The sequence below is a fragment of the Adiantum capillus-veneris genome, chromosome 24, assembly GCF_014529385.1.
Source record: "Adiantum capillus-veneris isolate H3 chromosome 24, ASM1452938v2, whole genome shotgun sequence".
NCBI lineage: Eukaryota > Viridiplantae > Streptophyta > Polypodiopsida > Polypodiales > Pteridaceae > Adiantum > Adiantum capillus-veneris.
In genome coordinates, this window is record NC_140954.1 from 110519013 (window position 1) to 110533740 (window position 14728).

The following is a 14728-nucleotide window of genomic DNA, read 5'->3' on the forward strand; positions in this document are numbered from 1 at the left end:
GTAGCTGAAGCGATCAGTCTTAAAAATAATCCAACATATGTGTTAGAGAAGGTTTTTGCTATGCTGCTAGACAATACATTGGATTCAAAGGTTTCTATCAACCTTTGTCAGATCCTGTCACACACCGTGCTTTAACAAACTGCCAAGTTGAAATCCTAGAGTGTTCTTAAAGCTTGGTATGTTTGGCAATTTTTATATTGGGCAACTGCTCCAAATGCTCATGGCCAGGTAAGAATGGCTTGGAGTGAGAAGCCAGTTCTAGAATCAAAAAATATTGATTTGTCTTTGGATGAAGAAGCCACGGATAGTCAAACCACTCCGATTGGTCTGAAAAGGAAGGCTACCCAAGATGAATCTGGTAGCTCGAAGAAACCGAAGACGACACTGACGAAGAGAAATGCTTTTCTGAAGCAGATAGAGATTCAAGTCAAAACAGTGACTACTGAAAAGACTCTAGTCAGCCAGGCTGACAAACAACCTACTTAGACCACTGAAGTCAACCAGTCAGTAGGACAGATTACAGTCACTACTGGTACTGGCAAAGACCAGGCAAAAGCAACGACCTCTGATAAGGCAGCAGAACAGTTGGATAAGGGCAAAGGTCAACTGGACAAGGACAAAGGTCCAGCATCTCCAACCTTACAGGGTGGTGTCTTCATCCCAAACAATGAAGAAGCTCTGCACTTGATGAAGAGGGACATGTTGCAGCAGCTGCAAACCCATCCACTGAAAGGGCATCTCTTCCTACAGAAATCTAATTATGGAGCCTTACCCTATATGGCTCCTGTTACAGTGTATGAGCCCACTGATTCTGACCCAGCCACAGTCAATGATGGATGTTCAGTCCTCATCCAGTCCTCATGGAACACTATTGTCAACTGTATGGGACTGATGTTGGACACTGCAGGGTCGGAAGAAGAACTGAATAAGGTTAAAGCTGAATTGAAGGGAGCTGAAGACCAGATTCAGAAGTTAAAGGAATCACGAGACAACCAGAATCTGCACCATAAGCTACTTGAAGCTCATTCAGAGAGTTCTATTAAGCTACTAGAAAGCAAGTTAGCTAGGGCGGAGTCTGATATGCAGATTGTGAAGGAAGAAAGGGATGAAGCACAGAGAGTTGTAGATTGGTCTAAAACGATCTGAAAATGAAGAGAGTTGACTACAACTCCTTGCTCCTTTGTCATACAGCTCTGAAGACTTCCCTCACTGGACAGATATATTTATAATAACTTGGTTGAAATTTTAAATCCAGCAAGCAACACTGTCTTTGATTTGGAGAACTTGAAGTCCCTTATGGAGACTATGCAGAGTGACTTGCAGGACAAAGTGGCTGAATATAATAATGCTCTGGAAATCCAAGAAATCCTAGATTATATTGTGCACCGAAATTCCCTTCAAGAAGCAAAAGAAGATAAGGAAGAAGAAGAGGATAAGGAAGAAGAAGCGATAAGGAGGAGGATGACCAAAACGAAGGGCATACTAATGATGATGATGATGATGATGCCTCGCCTCCATCTCCACTTCCGGGACCTGGTACTGGTGGCATAGGGCCAACTGAAGGAAGTCAGTCACAGCCAAACCAGCCACACCAGAATGAAGGACAGAAGTCAGGCACTCAGCAGCCAGAAGAACAACGGCCCAGTCACACTGGGAATCAGCCACCAGCAAACTAGTCCCAGCACAGTAGGGAGGATAAAGAGAAAAGCAAAGTTAGGAATGAAGGACCAGTAGGTCCGATCAGCAGAATTCCTTACAGCTTATCACCCTTAACACGAGATTGAGACATTAGCAGGCTTCCATAACCAGGCAATATCTGGAGGATGATGATCTCCTATCTGATCTGGAACGTTTTCAGTGACTGTATGTTGGAGCCAGGGAAATGGTGGAGCACTGAAAATCAGTTGCTTTACATGATCAAGAGACTTGCCATTTACCTGCACATTCTAGCATAGTCCAGCTGTTGGAAAGGGTACCTGAATGGATAATCACTGACTGTTGAAGGGAGAGTGACCAGCCCACATTTGCAAAGGCAGTCTACTGCAGATTGTCGCTCTCTAGAAACAAGCCAACCTACAAATGTATGAAGGATGTTAGGGATCAGTTGAAAGAGGTTTTGGTGCAGATGCAAATCACCAGAGGAGTCTTGGATCAAAGAGTGCGGGCCATTCTTGAAGATCAGACAGCCACCAATAAAGGACCCCAGACTAGAATGTCAGTCGGAGAACAGGCAACTGCTCTCCACAAACTATTTCAGCTGGTGAGAATAACCAAAAAAACGATGCAGCAAGAGAACCAAGCTGTTCTCAATTTCTTAGAATTTGTGCATGATTCCCCAATTCTCTTGTATGCCCTACCAGCAAGAGAGACAGAATTGCCAAATTTTTTTCAGCACTTTATCCTCAACATCCAGAACCAGTCGATCGCCTTACATATTTCAAGATTATGGATGAGCTCCAGGATTGGTATGAGCGATCGACCGTGGAATGGAAAACTTGGCAAACCCTGTTCAATGATGCTCTCCAACTCAATGATATTTAGGAGCTGAAGCAGGAGATGCAGAGGATCTGGCTGTGTATGGGTCAGTGGAAGATTCAGATCAGAGGCCTTACCAAGATCACCAATCAATTGCTGCAACTTACTGTTGAGTCCTCTAAACTGCCTGAAAAGGATATTGCAGCTAAGTCAGGCCTAGCACCATAGTATAGAGAGATGGCTGAGATTCTTTTTGAAGCTCGGGTCAGAACCAATCAGCCTCTCCCATAAGGATGGATCCATACCGCTTCGGATTGTCACAAGCTGGCCAGAACTAGGATCACCAAAGGAAGACGCATGCTCTATGATCCTGACACCAAGACCTATCATTCTCTTACGCCTTATGAAGTGGAGATGACCACGGAAAGGTGCATTAGGAGAAACTTGGACTCAATTTTGGGCCCTGTAAGAAACGCCAACTCAGCATAGAGAGAGGTCATTATGAAAAATGCAAAAGTTTTTTCTTGGAATTCTATTTCTCATAGTACATACGTAAAAGTTTGCTCAATCACTTAAATGCATGCTCGTACAAAATGCTTTTCGAGAGCCCAACTTAAGTGTACACAAAATTCCATGTATGTGAATCTTAATGAGTGATGTGATGTGCGATGAGAGAAAACACATAAGAGTTGTTTTCAAAATACAAAAATAATGCCACGGAATAGAGGCATGAGTATCAATCACCTTTTTATGAAGTACTCGCAATTTAAATGCGAACAGATTGTACTTGATAGTGATTGATAGGTACTATTTAAGACTATGAAGGAGTCAGAACCAAGCGAATAGGGGCGCTTGACGGGTCTCTGGGACCTCTATTCGCTTGGTTCTCTAGCTTATGAGGCCCTCGGATTAAGATATAGGGCCCTAGGCTTAAAAATGCTATATCTTGAGCTAGAGACGTCAGATTTTAGTGTTTTAAAGAGCTATCCTATGGTTTTTGGACGTTTAGGGCCCTAGGCTTAAAAATGCTATATCTTGAGCTAGAGACGTCAGATTTTAGTGTTTTAAAGAGCTATCCTATGGTTTTTGGACGTTCCGGACGCATCCGTGGGCTTAAAAAGTGCTATATCTTAATCCGAGGGCCTCATAAGATCATAACCAAGCGAATAGAGGTCCCAGAGACCCGTCAAGCGCCCCTATTCGCTTGGTTCTGACTCCTTCATAGTCTTAAATAGTACCTATCAATCATTATCAAGTACAATCTGTTCGCATTTAATTGCGAGTACTTCATAAAAAGGTGATTGATACTTGTGCGAGATGCACAAGTACAAGTACTTCACTTTATAGGATAGCAACGACGGGTCATAAAAAGGCGTTCTGCGCTTGTGCTAGATGTCATTATCAAGCGCCTTACTTTTCTGATGATAGTGACAATTTCACCAAAATGGTTTTCATGGACATTTTCAAAATGAGAAAAAATGTTTTTTCAACGTAACGTTAGCCTTCTTCCTATTGGCTAAGGAGCATTCTCTCACTAGAGTTGAAAGGCCCGAAAATGAGTCCATTTCTTTCCTAATGGGATCAGCTTGAGCAGGAGGCCATTTACAGACTCATTCAAAAGGAGAATGCTGGCACTGGGACTTCTCAAACGCGCGCCATCCAGGCCAAAGGGTAAATGGAATCTGGTTCAGTGGAAGGATACTGGGTAGTTCCATCTGAGAATTCAGTCGGAGGCCTTTCCTTCTCAGCTGGAAGGTTGATATCAGTTTGTGTCGATGATGAGAGCTCTACACTGACCTTTCCAGCTGGCTCTCTATCATTGGTCAAGTTCGGTCCTCAGAATCAGAAGCAGACGGTGGATTTTTTAGCTTCAAATCAGAATCAGACAGGGGAAGTTTTCAGAAATTTTGGAATCTTGCCCAAATTCAAGAAAGGAGGGAAGGATGTAGACGGCTGAGACAGTTTCACTAGGTGGGAACGCTCTCCTGTGAGACGGGCAATGAATCAGTCACACTAATTACTACGGTAATTACCATGGTAAACCCAAGGCATATAAATAAGGCCCATTACATTGTAATCGGGTTAGCGTTTTGGTGGCAGTTGTTGGCAATTGTACTCGAGTTGTCAATCATCAGCAGTTGTTGTCGGTTGTACACTGTCTATCCTTTTGTTCATAAGCCACATCATCCTCATTGTAATCCTTTATCTGTAATTACAATTACAGCAGTATATTCCAGTTATACTTACTCTGTACTCAGCACTCTGAATCTGAATCTGAATATCATTCTCAATACTTAGTCTGGTTCTTATTCCAGTAGATGTATTCCAGTTCAGTTTCTGTTCTTTTGTGCAGTCTACTGTCTGAACTAATACATCATCTGTAAGAGCTGAAATCTTCTAACACTGGAATTAGCTATCTCAAGAGATCAGCTCCAATTCCAACAAGTGACTGATAATGCATTTTAGCGCATGAAATCTCTAGTGCACGGTATGTCAGCACAACAAGCGAGGTGCACTACTCGACGACTATCAAAATGGTCAAATCCAAACCACATGCATTGGAAAGATATCAATAAATAAGTAACCAAGGATATGATTAAAACAATATGGCCATGTGAGGACTCGGAGATAAACAAAGGACGATGGAAAGTATCAAAGTGCCTTCACAAAGCGATCAAAGATAACGCTAAGAGGATCTACTTGGAAGTTTATGGCCATTACACAATACAGATTGTGCGTCATATCTTGCAAAAATGTTGTATTTACATTTTGTGCAACAAAACGACCAATAGACTTTTCCTCAAAGGAGACAATTGTAGCCACCCATGATATCAAGGAGAGTTGTGTCACTTTCACACTGGATGAGCTAGCATTGATAGTTGAAGGGGCCGACATACAATTAAAAAAGGAGAAAGATATTTACACGACACAAATGGTAGAGAAAGATGTAAAAATAACACGGCTATCTGTAGCCACTCAAACACCCCAAGCATCCCGAGTCCGAATGGATCAAGGTTAAAAATAACGAATAGCAAATATAACAGGCCTCATTACATGGTATGCATCCATTACACTCCTCCACCAAGCAGCCTTGTTTATGGACCCACATAGACATGTAATTTGTCTTTCACTTTTTCTTTCCGCTCAAGCTGCCATTCATCAAAGGCCGTGCAATTGAAAATTTCAATCACAACGCACTTATTGCGGAGAAGTGATTCTAATGTATAAAAGTGCATGGAAAATTGAGTTTTAGCAAGAAGTTTCAACATCACTGACATGCGTGTTCTAAACAAATTGAGCACTCTTTGTCACTTCAAGATAAGTTTCACAACTTGTTGCACTATGTCAATTATTTTGGTGAACCGTGTGGTTTCTTCACTAGTGTAGGTCAATCCTTCAGCACCAAGGTTAAGCTGTGCGGATTACAACCATTGGATAATATGTGTGAAAATAAATTTTTTATTAATTTCCTAGCATTCTTACACTTCTTTGCATTGTCCCATGACTACTTGAACGACATGTTCAGCTCCAATTTCTTTAATTATATTAATCAAGACCTCAAAAATGTATTTGCCACTTTTAATTGCATCAAAATTGTCAATCGTCTTGATGGACGCTTCTCTCCTTGGACAAACCAGCATTACATTGATCAGTGGTCTTCTTTGAACATTAGACCAACCATCACTCACAATTGTGTATCTTGAAAGAGAAATATTTCCAAGTATTTTTTCGGAAACACACTCTTTGACTTCGATGTAACTTTTGCCCAAGAGATCATTTTGTATCGTGTGATACAAAGGGGCTGAAAATCCTGGGCCAAACTCACCGATTTTCTTCCAGGAAGCCTTCCAATGATTGTTGTCTACCATGGCCAAAGCACTTTCAGTGATAAAAATTGCTTTGGCAAGTGCAATTTGTTCTTCTTCTAGAGATTGCATTCGAAAGCTTTGATGCAATGATTTTTGACGCATTTGCCCAAGTCCACCTTCATTGTGACGCTTAAAAAGAACGTTGCTTGAAGTTTCCTCTCCCTGTGTGCAGGCTGTTTTGCAAGGTTAGTTGGTGTCACCATAGGATCAACAGAGTTAATATTTGGCTCTGACTGCTCTTGACTTGCATCCATAACACATCTATTTATCCACTGTCTCTTGCCACCCTTTTTGGGGAGCTCTTCCCTCAAACACTTTGCAATTGCAGGTGCTTGAGGATGTTCACATTTCTTTTTAATGCTACCCAAAAAATGATCCGTAATACGTGATGCATCGCCTGATTTTGTAGTGAAGAAAAATTTACACTACCACTCCATATATCGATCGCATATGTTGCTAGAATAATCCCACTCTTTGCAAGGGGCTTTTTTATTCTTTGCCTTATTTGTGCCACTTGTGTCGACATTTTGCTCCATTGCTTTCAATTTAATGCTGAAGGCATAAGAAGTAGATGTTCAATTTGTAAAACATTTTTCTTCTTTTCAATATATATTAGAAAAAAATTCACTAAGAAAGTAATCAAATCTGCACAGTATGAGATTTCCAATGCACTCTAGTCAATCCACATTTTTGACACATATGTTGTGAGCGGGGATTTAACATTTTAGAGTTTTTCATTTCAAGTTTTTTTGACAATTTCATCAAACTTTTGAGTTTTTTTAAATCAAACATGTATCATAGCATAAAGTATCCATTTAATGTAATTTTCAATCATCATAAGACTCCATATATGTGTGGTTGATGGAGAGAGAAAGTATAAATTCTAGAGAGATAATATTTATGCACGTTACCATTGGAAGAAGAGATTATAAACCCTAGAGAGAGAATGACTTCTCTTCTAAAATCTTTCGAGAGACAAAGTAGATATCACTATGCACACCAATTCAAAGCTTATATAACTTTCAACTAGCCAAATAAACCCTAAACCTTGACTACATTGGTAAGCTGTCAAAATTTTGACAGCATAACGGTGTGAAAATGCAAACAAAAAAATTACACATTCCACAACTCATGCCATCAGAGTCAAATATGTTCGCAGTGCATGCCATCAGAGTCAAATAAGTCCACAACATATGCATGCGATAAATTCAAAAATCATGCCAAATAGAGATAATACCATTTTCCCCAAGCTTGAGCTTTTTGAATCAAAGTAAGTTTGCGGATGTAAGTACATTCATTAATCTACCACAGGATAAGACCAAAATTAGAGTACAAAAAAGACATAAATTCCATAAATGTAATGGTCACTCTAAAAGGTAAGTAATTATCTCCCAAATAGCTTGCAAGTTGCTTCTGTCTTTTGTTTGAAATTTGAAATCTTGCTCTGCATAAATAATTTTTTTCTAAGATAGATGATCACAAGTGGAATAAACTAAAATAAATGTAGAAAAACACTCTAGTATCATAGAGAAATTATCTAGTTTAGTGAAAGATGCATACCAAACCAGCAGTAATTAAATGGGGGGAGAAATCCTCCTTGGTTGTCCGAGAATAAAGGTGATACCCATTGGTGAGAGGGTTGGTTGATGAATAATCATGTGCTCCTTAGGTTCAAGTCCGAGCACTTTTGTGTACACATGGTACATATGTTTGCATTCCAAAAAGGATTTGTTTCTCTTCTCTCGCTTGTTTTCAGTGAGCACTCAAAAAACTACATGCTCTTGAGACTTTTTCACTTCATCCAAAAATAGAGTTGTCATACTATTACATGCTTCCAATTACTTCATGGCCTCTTTAGAAATTTCATGCCTCCACTTTTTCTTCCGTGAACTGTCACCACCTTCTTGGCAATTGCCAGTCGGAGATTGAGCATTTACCATTGCATTCTCTATCCTAAATCCCCCGATGCAGTGCTGCAAGTTCCTGGGTGGAGATATCTGTCCCTTTTGGGTACTGGCCAAACATTCGGAGTAGGAGGTAAATCTTTGACTTGTTTTTTGATTGATTGAGTATGCAAAATATCATGATTACAAAACCATAACCATTGCTCAATTGTTTTACCCTTGAACATTCTTTCGGACCATATACATGGAGCAACAAGGCCAATATAGAGACTATGTAAGAGGTTGTCACAATTGTTTCTCCCTACTATTCTAAAACACTTTTGTTGACTTTGAATGGGCATTCTCCTCAGGGCCCAATGAGTGCGTGGCACATCACTCTTTAACACACTGTTTCTTTGAGATGGAAAAGGTGTGGTTGTTTCTTTTTGAGATCCAATATCATCATCACTGTCACTAATTTGTAGTGGATGTTAGAAATTCCTGGTCCTTGGGTATCAAACCTGATTCTTTTGGGCCGACCGTGATGGTTTTGCTCCCTAGATTCCATGACATATTGCGGGTGATGGGAGCTACTTGTTTCTGTTCTACCCCTCTTTTTGTGTTGTACTGTTTCTTTGTCTCCGTGCAAAATTGGTTGCACATACATTGGAGTCCCTACAACAGCCTCGTGTAGTAGATGGGCCACGTTGGCCAGAGTTGGAGTGTGTTGAGATTCAACTCGAAAAAGCAAGGTCTCCATTGTGGGACCCGTTCCTATATAACGCCCACCAGTAGTATATCCCAAACGCTTTGCACATTGAGTATATGAATTTATAACATCTGCTACACAAGCATCATACAAGGAAGTTTTTCTCTTTCCATCTTTATGCGCTAACCAATTGGTATGCACACTTTTTGATAAATTAACATTGGGAATTTGTGCCCGCTTCCACGGGCTTAAATCAGCCTTTGAAACTCAAACAAACATGCGTTAAAATTTATAAATTTCATGTATGAAAAATTCATAATTTTTGCTAAAAGTATAAATTGTCATAAAGGTACTTACATCTGCACCAATTCCTCCCCGGTGAGAAAATTGATGGTCCCACCATTTAAACCATTTGCTCACTCTAGTGATGCTCTTTGTAGTTAGATTTTGTCTCCACCATTTTTAAATTGAATGCGCCTTTTGAGGTGCAAACTCAATGGTCTTACAAGCTCTCCATTCCTCACACTTATCAATGTGTTGATTTGTTAGATTTTGAGGTATCCACTTTTTAGCATATTTGTACAGACTCTGCTCTTAATGAAATAGGCATGACCGTTGACGCCCCTTCATAATATCATCTAGCCCGCCATTGAAGACTATTCAAATAGCATTCCAGTTTGCACCAGCCTCATCAGATATAAAACCTGCAAAATCAGTTGCACCATGTCCGTACTTTTCCATTGTTGAATTAAGGTTCTCCCAAAATATAACTTGAGTCTTTGCATCCTCCTCTTTAGTTTCACATATAGCAATTATTTGTAGTGATCATATACTGCAATATATTCAACATAAATATTTTCACACATATCATCTCATATTTAATGATGAAAAAGATATGGGATATTTTAAATACTTAAAGATTACCTTGGATCGTAAACTGAGCATGACATTGTTGCCCAACCATCTATTCTATGGGTAAAATCAAAATGCACCCACGCATTTCTTGAGTCACCCGTTCCGGTTCCTTTCATCCGATTTACTAGATCAATCCTAGAACCTAGTTTCTTAGTGGACATCTTAAATAGAAAGCACTTGTCATCCTCTTCGCCCTATCTAGTAAATCTACTCCCATGGAAAAGTGGAAACATGCACTTTTTTTGAAGCAATAAAATATTATCATATCCATCCCCAATAACAACACCTTGACTCTTCCTCTCCTTTGAAACAATTGAAGAAAACCTACATGATGCATCCCAATAAAGTTAAATCAATAATAGTTAAAATATTAACAAAGTCAAGGAACAAAACCTCAACAAAACTTAGTTTCTCATACCCTTTGGTTTGAAAAAGTGGCATCATTTCCTCCAAAAAAAAATTAAATTGTCCATCGCATGTACCTTCAGCTTCCTCACCAATCAAGGAGTTAAGCACAAGTTGTTGCACCACCAACATTTGAATTTTTCTTGGACCACCCTTTTCAGTTTTTAATACTGCACCTACCAGTTTCCGTACTCTTGAAATGGCAACCATGGAGCCTTCCTGCCTTAACATTATGACAATGTTTACCAACATGTATTGATAGTTGCGACATTGTATTGTCTTGAGGCAAAACATAATAGATTTTTCAGGGACAAGGAGCAACACAAGTAACAACCTTCTGACAATAATGACAAGTTATTGTTGTCTTATCTTCTATTGCAAGGTAGCCCTTCTTGACCTGTCTGTCCAAATATCCATGAAAGTCTATACCATTAGATTCTTGTTCATTAATATAATGAGGACATGTTGAATAATTGCATTGCATGCATCCCGAACAATGGCTTGGACAAACTGTGCATGCTATTTCCATGGTTGTAAACAGATGGGTGAGTCCACAAATGACCATCAAAGCATTGTTCCATCCCTGACATTCGTTTTGTTTTATCCTGAGTTGCAAGCAAATCAAAACACAAATTTCCATCATAATGTTGTGGTAGTTCAGCAACTTGCAATGGAGCTCCACATAATGCTAATAGATCCTTTAACTTTTTTGCCCTTGGATTTTGTTGAACCCAAATGATGATTGACTAACTTTTGAGCTCTATTTGGTCAACACTACTTTCAAGATGCACAATGCTTAAAACCTCTTCAGATATTTCTTTATTTTCTTTCTCACTGTCAGATACCTGTATAAATGTGTATGAATGAAGCAACTCAAACAAGCTCGACAAGAACCATCTGTGAAGAAATACTAATGACCTTCAACATCCCATTGTGGTTGCAATAAGACTTTTGTTAGGCCACAATCACTTTCAATAAGAGCAGATAGTGATTGAAAATGACAAGATGGAGGAAACAAGCTCTGCAAATAGTAAGCACTAAGCAACAAAGAGTTTCCCATCAACTAAATGTCGCGGTTGACTATCTAATCACCAACCTTCCAAGTTATTGTCGCTTTCATGTTGGACATATTATCTTAAGCAAAAGATTACAGGGTGGAGATGCGAGAAAGTTGTGGTGGGTTGTTGAAGTCGGGGGCTTCAAGACAAAGTTTGTGAATATAAGATCAACTTAGAGCAATAGGTTAAGTCAAGGTGGTGAAGGTTAATAAAGGTGAAGATGGAGTTTACTTTTCAACCATTGCTTAAACAGATTGGTAGGTAAACTAAAAGACCCATGGATTTGTGTATAAGTTAGTTGCATAAGATATTGTGCATTAACTCAGACTGCTCAAAGAATAATGAAGAAGTGTATTTAAACTGGCTAGTACACCATTTAATATATGATGATTGTGATTGTATGTGCATTCAAACTGGTAAATTATAATTTTTAAATATGTACAAACTATAATTTTGTGCTTGCCAGTGGAATTTCGCATCAATTTGGCAGGCCTTTTAATTTCTAGATGGTGATTCAAGGACTACATTTAATGCAGTCTAATAGTGCCTCCAACTGGTGTGTGTTCGCGCGTGTGTGTATATATATATATATATGTTTATATGTATTTTGTAAGAGTTTAATAATTTATCTTATTCTATAAGTGTTTAGTTATTTGAAATATATAATTGTTATGTGTTTAGTTTGTTTAATTATATACTTGTTATAAGTGTTAATTGTTTATATTTTATAAATATAATACATGTAAAGTGAAATGAAAGTGGAATGAAGTGAAGCGAAAGTGAAGGAGCATGTTTTGCCGTGAAGAAGAAGGAGTAGTAGAAGAAGAGAAGGTACTCATGGGTGTGTGTGTGTGTGTGTGTGTGTGTGTGTGTGTGTGTGTGTGTGTGTGTGTGTGTGTGTGTGTGTGTGTGTGTGTGTGTGTGTGTGTGTGTTATTTACTTATATTACCCACAGACAAACATATACATGTTCAGAGACCAAGGTACCCAAATAAATACAAGGTTTATTACACAAAACAAACCTGCTTTTGTACAAATGAATAACATCAGGTTGGTACAAGACCCCATCCAAAAGGAAGAAGCTCCATCAGAAACTTCAAACCAGTTGCTGCCAATCTTCCAAACAGTAAAGCACCAAAAAGCTGAACCAAAGAGAGTAGCCCTCACTTGCACCCATAGAAACAACACAACATTTGGTTACCATTGGCTCTGTATGCAGGTGATGCATGGGCATCCTGGTTGTTATCCATGTCACAAAGGTACAACTTTTTTGTGCAAGTAACCTTATAACTGAAATATAAATTTCAAGAAATTCGGTAGTCAATTTCACATAGGTAAACCTTTTTGTGTAAGTAACCTTATAATTGAACGTGAAATTTTAAGAGATTTTGGTAGCCAATTACATCATTTTAAACAAAATTTTTACAATCTGATACATTGGTACTGGTACTGGTACTGGTACTGGTACTGGTACTGGTGCCAATCTTAGATTTTCAATGCCAATACATGTACTACTAGTATTGTTACTGCTATCTTGCAGTCCTAGTCAACTGGTATACTAGTACTGGTACTAGTCTCAGACTTTCAGTGATAGTACTAGTAGTACTGGTATTGATACTGCTACACGTCTATATTGTTATAATGCTACAATGGTATTGGCAAACTGGTTTCTAGACGTTGAATACCAAAAAGGTGTATAAACTAGTAGTCTTATATAGGAGATAAGTAATTCCATTAGTCTTGCAAAGAGCTAGTATATTGATACTGATACAGGTCTCGTATACTGGTATTGGTATTGGTATCAATCAATGCTAGTACTAGTACTATTAGTACCAGTACTATCAGTACTGGTACTAAAATTGTGATACTTCTAAATTGGAATACCAATTGGCATACTTAGTATTGTTACTAGTCTAAAATTGTCAGTGCTAGTACTAGTACTGGTAGTATTGGTACTAATACTGCTTTATTACTTTTTTGGTCTACATGTGTAATGGTTTATCGGTTGCTTGACATATTGTTATTTCACGAATATTTGAACAATGTTAAAACTAGGAGTTTTACCCTCAAAGATAGGAAATAGGCAATTCTATAAGGGTCCTGCTGAGAGCCAGTATATTGTTATAGATACAGGTTTGGTACAAGCACTAGTCTTCCGACTTTCAGTGCTAGTAATGGTACTAAAATTTCTATACTGCTATACTGGCATACTAGTCTTGGTACTAGTCAAAAGACCTCTAGTGCCAGTACTGGTGCTAGTAGCACTGGTATTGATACTTCTATTCTACTATTCCACTATACCGATTATATCACAAAACCAGAAGAATGCAAAAACCAAAAGTTTTATACTTGAAATATATAATCGTTATGTGTTCAATTTGTTTAATTATATACTCATTATAAGTGTTTATTGTATATAATTTATAAATATAATACATATTTAGTGATTTAATGTATATATTTTATAAATATAATACATGTAAAGTGAAATGAACTCAAGTGAAAGTGAAGGAGCCTGTTTTGCTGTGAAGAAGAAGTAGGAGAAGAAGAAGGTACTCAGGGTGTGTGTGTGTGGGTGGGTGGGTGTGTATGGGGGGGGGGGGGGGGGGGGGGTGCATTTTATACTCACACAAATGGGTGTGTGTGTGTGTGTGTGTGTGTGTGTGTGTGTGTGTGTGTGTGTGTGTGTGTGTGTGTGTGTGTGTGTGTGTGTGTGTGTGTGTGTGTGTGTGTGTGTGTGTGTGTGTGTGTGTGTGTGAAGTCTTGCACCAATCGGCTATTTTCATGTGTGTGTGTGTGTGTGTGTGTGTGTGTGTGTGTGTGTGCGCGTGCGCACGTGCGCGTGTGTAGGTCCGCCATAGGAGATTCCAATGGAACCCCAATGGAGCTCCTCCATGCCTTGAAAGACATGGCGAGAAAGCAGCACGTGCACTGCCTTCTCACCATGCCTTTCAAGGCATGGAGGAGCTCCATTTGTAGCTCCATTGGGGCTCCATTGGAAGCTCCTATGGTGGAAATGCATACACACACACACACATACAGACACACACATAACACATTTCCTCAATACAAGCATGCACACACACACACACACACACACACACATACACACTTGCATTCACACACACAAGCACACAGTAACACATGATGCAAATACAATAATGCATACTCACACGCAAACACACTTATGCATTTGCATACTACAAACACAAACACAAACACAAATAAACTTGTTGTAATACACACACACAAATACCATTGCATACACACACATAAACACTTGCATACACACACAACCACACAATAATACCTGACACAAATACAATCATGCATACTCACACACAAAGACACTTACAATCATGCATTTGCATACACACAAAAACACAGAACACTTGTTGTAGTACACACACCCAT